The sequence below is a fragment of the Atractosteus spatula genome, chromosome 9, assembly GCF_055471065.1.
Source record: "Atractosteus spatula isolate fAtrSpa1 chromosome 9, fAtrSpa1.hap1, whole genome shotgun sequence".
Taxonomy (NCBI): domain Eukaryota; kingdom Metazoa; phylum Chordata; class Actinopteri; order Semionotiformes; family Lepisosteidae; genus Atractosteus; species Atractosteus spatula.
The window spans coordinates 24,344,169-24,355,334 of NC_142714.1; positions in this window are offsets into that span (position 1 = coordinate 24,344,169).

Below are 11,166 nucleotides of genomic sequence, written 5' to 3' on the forward strand. Positions count from 1 at the left end.
TCGCTCTCTTCCTTATATGGAGAAACTTCCAAGGGGCTCTCGTGTTTGGGAAAGTGATGTCACAGATTAAGCAGAACGTCTGCCAGCTCACTCAGAGAATGTGAGCTTAAAGAGGCAGGCCACTGATTTTGAAAGAAGTAAGAACAATACCGTTCTCTCTGTGGCTTATGTCCATACCAGAACTCACAACACAGGATTAAGAGTCTGTTAAAAAGTTTGCTGATATTCTGAGGTTAAATTCTTTACAATTCTTTACTTTACAATTTTCTTCTCCTTTTAATGTCTTTGTATCATCCAAAGATTCTGTCCATCCATTTTCTAACCAGTTCATCCAATTGAAGGTCAGGGAGGAGCCGGAGCCTTTCTGGGAAAGCAACGGGCATAAGGCAGGGTACACCATGGACGAAATCCCAGGGTAGACATACACACACACTAACACCAGGACCGGTATCCCAGAAGCCAATGAACCTAGTATGTCTTTGGACTGTGGGAGGAAATCGGAGCAGGAAATCAGAACACAGGAAGAACATACAAACTCCACACAGATAGCTCCCCAAAATCAAGGAATTGTACCCAGGACCCCAGTGCTGCCAGGCAACAATGCTAAGCACTGCAACACCATGCCACCCCTTGTGTGAAGATTACACCTTTTAATTGAAGGTGTGAATGGGGTAATATACCATGAGTTTTTTTTAATAAATAAACAAAGCTGACATAAAAAAAAAACAATTATTTCTGCTGTGGAAGTGCTGGTGAAAGTAAAAAAGGAACTGTGCAACAAATAATACACAATTTACGTTTATTTCTTTTAGTTCGTACAATTTTCAAACATAAAGTGAAAAATAGCAAATAAACACGACCCCCCCCCCCCCATACACACACACACACAAAATTAGGCTGTCCTAAAGAAAAGAAAAGAGAGGCTTAGATTTAAAAAAAAAACATTTGATCACAGTCACAGTTTTTGCAGCAGAAAAAAAAATATAATTTACTACAAGAACAATTTCTGCAAGTAAATACATCCAAGTGTGACTTAATCTCCACATAATCTTGTAAACTTCATATTTTTGACTGCAGTTAGTTTTGCAAACAAAAGACGTCACGCCTGAAGATTGACAGTAACTTGGTGTAACAGGTTCTCTTGTCACTGGCATGAGCGCCATGGCAACCTTTCTCTGGCCGCTCACAGCCCACAGCTCATCATTTCCCAGCTCTGCGAATTTCAATTGAGTCATTTTAACTGAGCTGCGGTTGGATTTCTTCTTCAGTCTTGGTGCTTCACTGCTCTAGGAGAAAACAACCTTAAGTCTTCTAACCACATCCCAGAGCAATGTCCACTCCAGAACTGGACTTCCAGCCTTCAGTGCCCTCCTGAGCTTCACTGGGACCTACTGTAGGAGACGCTGTGTTTAAGCCTTAACCATAAATCTTTACCTACACCCACAAGCTCCGAGTCCATATACCATAAAACCAAACCTACCGTATAACCGTAAACTATAACAACCAATCTGAGACCACAAAGAAAACCATAGACCATAACCACGAACCCACAAGCCTGTTCTCTCTGTAACTGTAAATCATAGTACCAGAGCCATGAACTATCAGTCCGTTCCTCCTGTGTAACCAGCTCTTTGCTCTTCTGTATGCATCTGAGACTATGGATAACCCAGTTTTGCCTCCCAGCAACATGCTGAGATCAGGGCTTCTCTTCCCCAGGAGACTGATCACCAGACAAATTCCCAGATACCACCTCAATTTGACCCGAGTACTTATATACTGTACTACAGGGTCCCCTGTAATATACAGTGAATTTATGCTCAAGATAACCCTTACAATTGCCTCTTTGCATACAGTGGAATTATACTTTATAGGCACAGTCCATCTTCCATAGTCTGCCCTGGAGTCTGGAAATTCTGGCAATCCAAACCCACTCTGGGATTTTTAACTAAATAACAATACCCCCTTCAGAGAGAAAACTAAACCCTGTCTCTCCCTCATTCTTAAACCAAATCTGAACCTTAGTCATTAATATCCATAATCTCGAATAAGCATAATCGCTAGTAGTCTAATCTACCCAGCGGATCCTGTTTGGCCAGGGACACTAACCATAACCCAACGTTGCATCCCTGACACAGCAGAAGTCTGTTCAATTTCTCAAGAAAGTTGGTTCAGCTGGTACTGTACTTTACTAGTGTTCTCAGTTGCTGATGGGAAACATTACAATCTTATATCTTTGTACCAACCTTAGATCAGACCTCCTAACCATTGCTCCTTCCCTCCCAGTCTTCCCTTTACAAATCAGATGCTCACAGATGTTAACCAACAAGCTAGAAGCTCATTTTTGTTTAGTTGTAATGCAAGTAACTTATTAGGGTGTTCAGCGTGGTAATTATAGAGCTGCATTCTTATATATTAGCAATTATGCTCTAATACAGCTAAAATTCTTTTTTTAAAGCAGCCAATCTTACTCTCCAGGAAGCTACATTTTTCAGTTTCTTTAGTGTCAAATTTTAACTCCTTATTAATGTTTAATCTACAATCACAAGTTACACAGTTTCTCTTTCTTGAAGATTTTCCTGTGTATGTCTTTGCATTCTGTAACTTCAGCTTTGATGGGGATCACCCATTGCTTCAGCTTTGCTGTTGTTAGTCACAGTTGTTAAGGGTTAATGGAGAACTGGCTAGAAGAAGTTTGGAATTAACATGGAACTAAGCGTTCTAAAGCAAAAATAAGTGAATCCATAATTTTATTAAGACATAAAGCCATGGAATCCAATACAGAACCAACTATCTTTGGGCAAATTTGAAAAAATGCCTTCAGCATACAGATGGATAAAAGATCAAGGCCCACAGTGACCCAGTAAAAGAATGGAAGTCATTTCTGAGGACACAGGCTTGTGGTAAAATGGGTAACAAAATGCTTTTTCCCATAATCCTGGTGTGCTGTCTGTGCTGTTTGGCTTGCCTGAAACACCAACTTTTCTTAGTTCTAGGCAAGCGTGTCAACCTGTCCCCATAGTGAACCACAAGGAGATTTCTGTGAATTGACTTTGCATATTTAAATTGATAAAACTGGTCTTCCTTTCCTTCCAGTTGTTTCCTACTGTGTTGTACCTGTTCCAGCAGATTTAAACGGCCTTCACAATCACTGTTAAGAGTTTAATACATTTGTGTGAAGTAGGACAAGTTGCGGCTCAACTGCAGTTTCTAAGTACTGACTCTAAAAAACTTAAGATGGGCATGCTGCCTATTTTATTTCGTGCTACACTCACACAAGAGGACTTCTTGGAGTTGTTGGCAGGAGAGCACTGAAACCTGATGGCAAGCTTTCACACCCGGAGGTGTATGTACTGAAATAAATTTCAAGTTTAGGAGAACTGAGGCTGTGCTGGCTCAGTCTTTCGGTCAAGAGACAGAGTGTGGTTTTAAAAGACTCTTTCAACTGCTGCCTTTAGCCTCATCAGGTAATGGTGAATGCGTGTACAATCAAGCCAGCAGACTCATCCTTCCCTCAGGCCATCTTCATTGCTTCTCACTAAAGCGTTAGACACTGAATGTGGTTTTGACTCAACGTTGACATAGGTGCTTCACAATACTTTACCACAGCAATAAAAACACCTGAAAGCCCACCCATTTAAGAGTCCGCCTGAATGTGTGGTTTACAAAACTATGAGAGTCAATGAGATAGCTGCTGTTTGTTTCCATGAAAAAGCAAGTTAACTGAGCTGAGAAAGGTGACCACTGTCGTTTGTAGAGACCTGAAGGAAATAGTCTTATAAGCTGAAAAACAGGATTTTGAGCATGTTTGCTTTGTGCAAACAATATATCACTAACACATGCAAAATTATATAAAAAGACTTGAAAAGCTCTACTAAACATCGGTACGTTTACTAGCAAAAGTTGTTAAACATTTGGTACATTCCTTAATTTAACCCTACTAATGATGTGTTGTTGCATTAATAATGCTCCTCAGTAAGAGGTGATACATTTGCTGTCTGTGCTCGGCTGAGGAGCCAATGGTGTGAAACTGCCTTCTGTGGGGTAATGAATGAGCCCTTCTATATCAGAATCTCCCCTAAAATGTTTTAGCAAAGGTAAAGGTTAGTGATGGACATAATTTTCTAATACAGGTTATTAACGCTATTTCCTGACACTGTTGATTTCCTTTCATTTTTTGTAAACAAAGGACAAAGTCTCTTTAATAAGGCAATGGGTGATATGGGAATGTGCTTGCTCTTTCAGAAAACACAACTGTGGTCGAGAAACGTCGTTTCAAAACCATTCTCTATGTTTCAGTACTACAGACCAGACCTCATTGCTTATGGCTCAAATGTTTATTTTTAAAAAGGTTCAGTTTTTAAAAAATAGGTTAAATAACAATTGGCTCAATAAAAAAGTCTTTTACTTGGTACTTTCATTTGTATTTTAAGAATGCTTTAAGTTTTGATGAGTGCTGAAAGTCACACCACAGGAAATAAGTCACCACAAATACAGAGAGCCAGTACAGAAGAAGATGCCTAATATGGTGTGTATCAGCACATAGCCAAAACCTGCTGCAGACCTCCACAGCTCAGTATTACAGTGTGTACAATGAATGAAGGGTCTGCCATTCTCCACAGACACAAGAGCTCACACATGCTGACCACTGAGCAACCTGTATTTTTAATAAGCTCAGGCACCATAGCATTCTACTGAAGTGTGTGACATGACAAGTAACTGTAGAGTTGTGGTTATGAATTACTGTCCATGTCTGAAAGATGACATCAGCTGCAGAAATGAATTTATTTTTTATTGTTCCCGTTTTTGGGGTGTGTTTTGACAGACAAACCCAAGCTTTACTTTGGTCAGCCCTACTTGCTGCTTCACCAACACCAATTGTGGAAGAGCAGTTTTATTTAAACCCTTTTTAAAAGCTGTTCAGGTCTGGCCTTTCTCGGGTTCTGATTTCTGATGGCTATACCCGTGCTTCCCATCAATTGAAATGAATACTGTGCAATACATAGCTCATGTGACAATGGAGTTCCTTCTCTAACCAACTTCCTACAGAATTACACCTTTTGAATGTATCACATGATGGCAGACCTTCTTCTTCTCTGTATTTTTGCATTTAGAATAATGAAACAGAACCAGAGGATACAAGTGGGAACTATGCGGTGGTGCATTTAAAACTGGGAACAGGAGGCACTTCTTTACCCAAAGGATTGTGGGAACGTGGAACAAGCTACCAAGCCAAGTTGTTGAGGCCAATAATCTGACTTCCATCAAGAGACACCTGGATGAGATCCTTTGATCTACTGGGTACTACCTAACAAATGGTTAGATGGGCCAAAGCTTTCTTTTTTCAAATTAGATTTCATAACCCTCTAGTGGACTAAGTGTACTTACTGAAAACAGGACTGTTGGACTAAATGGACTAAGTTACTGAGAAGAGATGAACATGTGCAGTCTTTAAGTTGCAAATACTAATATCCATCCATTTTCTAACCTTTTTTTCCCCAATACAGTGTTGCAGGGGGAGTCAGAGCCTATCATCCACAAGCAACAGGCACAAGGTGGGAAAATAGAGAGTTTTAAAATGCACAATACTGATCAAATAATCTGTATAACATGTGTTGTTGCTAAATGAATTTTAATTCATGTTAAATGAATTGGACCAGTTATTTTAAGACATTTTAAATATATAGAGAAAGCTTGAGACGGATATATGACAATTATACATTATAATTCACATATATGAACAGGTTATCCAATAAGTTTCCATAAGTTTGAAATATATGGTTCTTCCATATTGGGAAGGGTTGTAGGAGTATGGAACAAGATATCGAGCCATTTGGTTGAAGCTCAGCTGGATGAGATCTTTGGATCAATTAAGTATTAACTACCAAGCAGGCTAGATGGGCTGAATGCCTTTCTCTCGTATCGCAACCTGTCTCATGTCTTCAATCCCATTAGTTCCCAGCCAGCAAAGTTTTTGAACAGTCTGATCATAAAGTTTGAGCAGAGGTCTATGTTAGTACTGTATGTGCTGGTCACAAAGGATCAAGTAGTGGTCAATTCTATACTTAAAAAAAAAACATTTTGGGTGATGGGCCTTCTTCACATCTGCAATGTTGTACTTGTTCTTTCTGCTTTTCAGCATGGAGTTAATCTTTATTTGTTCCAAATCAGACATTTCTGGAGTTACTACCTCGACCAGTATTGCAAATCCAACCAGAACAGTATTATAAACGCCATCCAGTCCATTTAGTCTGTTCTGTAGTTAAAAATGCCCTATTCATGCCAGGAAGATTCAAATTAATAGCATCTATTATATTAACGAGCCTTTTACCCCCGGCTTATTTTCAATGTTGCTCAACATTAATGTAATATAACATAGACTTGTATAGTGCCTTGAGTCAAAAGCTGAGCAGGAGGAGCAAGAAAAAAACCCAACAAATCAGAATCCCAGCCCTTACAGATAAGTCTTGAAACAGGATTTAAAGCTACTTTTTGTTGAAGTTTGCACGACATTATTTGGCCACGCTCTCTCCTTGAATAGAGCTCTGCCACCCTCTCTTTGCAACTGAAAGGCCAGAAGCCTCAAGTCATCAGAACACAAAGCCAGGGCAGTAAGTCCGCCAGACAGGATGGAAACTGAAAGTAACACTGCAAACTGTTTTTGGAAGTTCTGACGCGGCAGTGCGGGTCAGTATAATTTTAACTGATCTGACTCTGGCACTTCTCTCAGTGCATTCCTGGTATATTATTTTTATGGCATAATGTGCTTTTTTTTGCCACTGCCCTCACATAGCCAGAGCTGATTCCTTGTAAGGTGAAACATAGAACTGTGCAATGCCACTATAGCCTTAGCCCTCCTGCCGGGATTTGTCAGAAGGGGCCATTCAAAGGCATTGTCAAAGTCAACTCAATGGATGTCTTCAGAATGAACAGTGAAACACACTCATCCAGCATTGAAAGCAACCAGGATATCAGCTTCAACAGCCTAGATGGGTAGCTTGTTCCACACTCCTGCAACCCTTTGGGAACAGACGTGCCGCCTCTCCTCTGTTAAATGCATATCGATGTTGTTTCCACTTGTGTCCTCTGGTTCATGTTTCACTGACCATTCCAAAGAAATCTGCTGGGAATTTGAAGAAATCTGCTATGATATGTAAAGCACTTTGGGATCACTGGAGATCAATAGAGCTATATGAATGTAATTACTGCCATCCTTTTTTAAATTTGATGATTCTTCTTTTTTCACTCATTCATATTTGGCAAAGGCAGTCAACCCTTCTACAACATAGGTGAGTTGTATACCGCACACATCCTGCTAATCACTGACCTGTCAACACTAGCAACTTGCATCTTGCAAAACAAGCCCACAGTAAAATACACTATAGTAAGGACCCAGCTCAAGGACTGATGCCACTCTTGATGATGGCCTGCAGACTGTCAGGCGCCTACATACAGGGGCTGTGGAAAAAAACAAAACATGGCCACATCCCACTCAAACCTCCTGCTGCCATGGCATTCACTTTTGGGCATCCATGTTGTAGGTAGGAAGTTTCAGTTCTAAGTAGTATCCATTTTTATTAGGACACAGGTTATTCTCTTGATGTAGTTCAGGTGGGTAGCTGCGTCAGCATGCGTAGGCTGCAAAGGAACAAGTAATAGGTTTATTCCATGCTGAAAAGAAAAGAAAAAACACAACGTTGAAGACTCCATGGTTTTCTTTGATTCTCTTTTCAGCATGAAATAAACCTATTACTTATTCTCTTGATGTCCTTTTAAGGTGGTATAGGGTGTTCTAACTACAGGAGTAAAATTCTGGATTTCTAGGTGTATAGTATGTTGGTCTCTGGAAGTCATTGAATTGTACATGTAGCTGTGTTTTACTTAACTATTTGTCTATTCATGTTTGACTCTGATTATTCTATTAACAGAGTTGCGCCAGTAAATATTATAAACTCACGTGATATTTCTCACAAGCCTCATTTTTACACAGTGCTCAGGTTATTTAAAACAACAAGACTTCTCTCTTTAACATATGAAATGTACAATTGGTCATGTTTGGGAAAGACTAACACAACTCACAAAGCAAAACTGCGTTGTAAGTTATAGATTTCTTCAGGATTTGACTGAAGAACCTCATTTGTTATAAAGTAGAATGATGAAAAAAACAAAGAACCCAATTTATAATAAAGCTATGTTGTGTGTGTTTAGATTTTTAACATTAAGGGGGAAGAGGTGATGCATTTTTGTGGGCCTCAGTTTCCTGCAGATGTGAGATTGTGGGTGTCACTTATCGGAATGATAAACAAGGTGCAAATTCTTCTGCTGGCTCACAGCTGAGGACACTGCTGAAAAGCATCTCTACAGTAGTAGATGCTACCAAAGATCCACTTCGCCTCCACACTCCAGTTGATTTCCTGCCAGGAATTTGATGTGGGAATGCCGGCACAGCAAGTTCTTGGCACTACAAAGTAAAGTCCCACTGGTAACTGACTGAAGTCATTTCCTCCAGGCCGAATTGCATGCTGCCCTGGGTCAGATAATAAGAATCATCGAGGTAGATGCTGGACTTGCTTTTGTCAGCTAAAAGTCCTCACCCAAGGACATAAAAACATGTAGTAGTTCTTGTTTATGAGTTTGTCTTTTTATAGAGACAGAGTCAGACCATTTAAGGACTTTGTGCTTCCTTCATAAGGACTTTTTGGAGGATAGATAATCAGGAAGCCTGTTTCAAGCAGCTCAACTAAGGAATCATTTGCAGGGCAGGTTGAGCCACAAAGTTGCTTTCAGTCTGTTCCAGCTGACTCTGACGAGGTCTTTTGTTACCTTAAATGCAAGACTCATTTTTTGTGCTCCCAGATCGAATTGTTTTTGAAACAATCAGTAATAGTTTTAACCAAGATGACCATTTTAGAACAATTTCCATTTCCACAATATCCAAGAGTGGAGCCTAAGCTATGGTGAGTCACATATTCCCCAAACAGGTTTTATGAAATTTTCCGATTTCAGAATGCGTACTGTAAGCAAGAAGCAACAAGGCAAACACAGTATATTGATGGATAACAGAGAAAGCAGTGTTTGTTTAGTCATTAGTAAAGGCAATGCAAACAGATTACAGACTCTCCTGCCTCCTGAATGTCACAGAACACCAGGCCTCCTTCACTTTACCTTTCCTGAAGGATATAGCTGATGTAACCCAAGAGTTCTGCTTCCACATAGTGCACACTGCGTCGAGAATGCACATCTGTCAGCAAAAAGGAGCGCGTTCAATCTTAAAGGCGTGTGGATGGGCAGTTTTCATCCCAAGGCCATATATCTTTTACAAGCAATAATGTGCAAACACCTCACCTTATAATAAAATAATGTGTTATACACGCATGTACGCTACACCTGATTCTTTATCATTTAGTTTAGTTTCGTCTACTCGGAATGATGTAACCAAGAAAATGGATTTCATCAACACTTTTTATCCATTAATCATTTTCTTATATTTCAGGAAGCAGAATAAAAAACCTTTAAAGAGATTGAAAATTAGATTTAGGTATGTTTTAGAGCTTCCTGTACCAATGGTTGCAATCAGATTGCAAAATCTTTCAATGGGCTTTAGCTGCCTGAAGATTTGAAAATTATTTGATAGTATTAGCTCTAGGAAAATGTAAAATTGCACTTGCTGCAGTAAGTCCCTCTCATATAATGGGTGAATAAAGCAGTGCTTATTTTTCAGTTAAAAGCAACCTGTGATTAAAAGACCACCACACAAGGCCTTGCTCCTCAATAAAGAAAGAGTAAAAAAAAAAGAGCACACTAAAAACCTACCGTGCACTTGAAGGACTAAAACCTAAACTGTCTAGTAGATGTAAAATGATCTCACACACTTGTAGATCTCTCAGGGCATGTGGTTGCGTCTTTCTGAGTCATTCCTTCACAGCAGAGTGAAACGAAGTCATCAGACACTTGGAAAGAGTCATACTGTGATGATCTTCTGGTGACCAGCCCAGGCAGAAGGGGACAAGTCATCGCAGGATGGAAATTCCAGTAAGATCTCTCACACGAATCAGAACAAGGTAACACACAGAGAAGATTTCTTTTTCCTCTTCTAATTGTCCCATAGGTCTTAACGATCAACTGTAAATGCATTCTTAGTCCTGCACAAAAAGACCAAATGTGTGCCCAGCCGTAAAGCACGTTAAAAAAAGAACTAGTCAGTAACCACAACTTCTTAAATTTAGTCAGCAAACTGAGCATGTTTTTGTGAGTTTGCTTCAATTCCACACAAATGCTGTGGAAATGCACAATGCATTTTTCTTTAGTTTCTTCTGTATTTCAGTGAGATTCACTTTTTTTTAAAAGTAAAAGATTTAACTGTTTAAGCAAACTTCTTCGGCATTTTTTTTTCTTCAGCAGTACAAGGATATTGTTTTAGCTTTTATTTCCAATTAAGGCCAAATCAAGGATTTTTTTACTCACCCAATCCCTTTCCAAAATGCATTTACAATAAAAAAAGCTTCTGAATCATCACATGTCCAACAACTGAGTTGTTTTTAGAAAGTGATCTATTCTTAAAATGAAGAAGCTTTCCCATTTTACCCTGATTTTTAAATTCCAAGCATTACTCACAATGACTTTCAATCTGTTCTAAGAGAATCAAATGCCCACAGCATGGAGATGTGTGCTTTCTGGAATGTCACTGGAGTCATTCAATTTTTAAAATCCAAAAAGAAAAGTAAAAGTTCATTTCCAATAAACAAGAGGACATGATTCAAGTATTCATAATCGTCAAAGACAAAGTCGGTCTCAGAAGAGGTCTGAGAACGGACTGAGAAAAATTAACCAGAGGACACAACTGAAAATTATGGGGAAACCATAGTTTTCCCTAGTTTTCCATAGTTTATACTACTTTAATAATAATTAAAAATTGCTTACAGTTATATAGCCCTTCTGGGCACTCCACTCAAAGCAGGTACAGGTAATGGGGACTCCCCTCCATCACCACCAATGTGCAGCCCCCATCTGGATGATGCGACGGCAGCCATAGTGCGCCAGAATGCTCACCACACATCAGCTATTAGTGGGGAGGAGAACAGTGATGAAGCCAATTCATAGATGGGGATTATTAGAAGGCCATGACTGGTAAAGCACAGAGTGGCCAGGACACCAGGGTTACATTCCTAT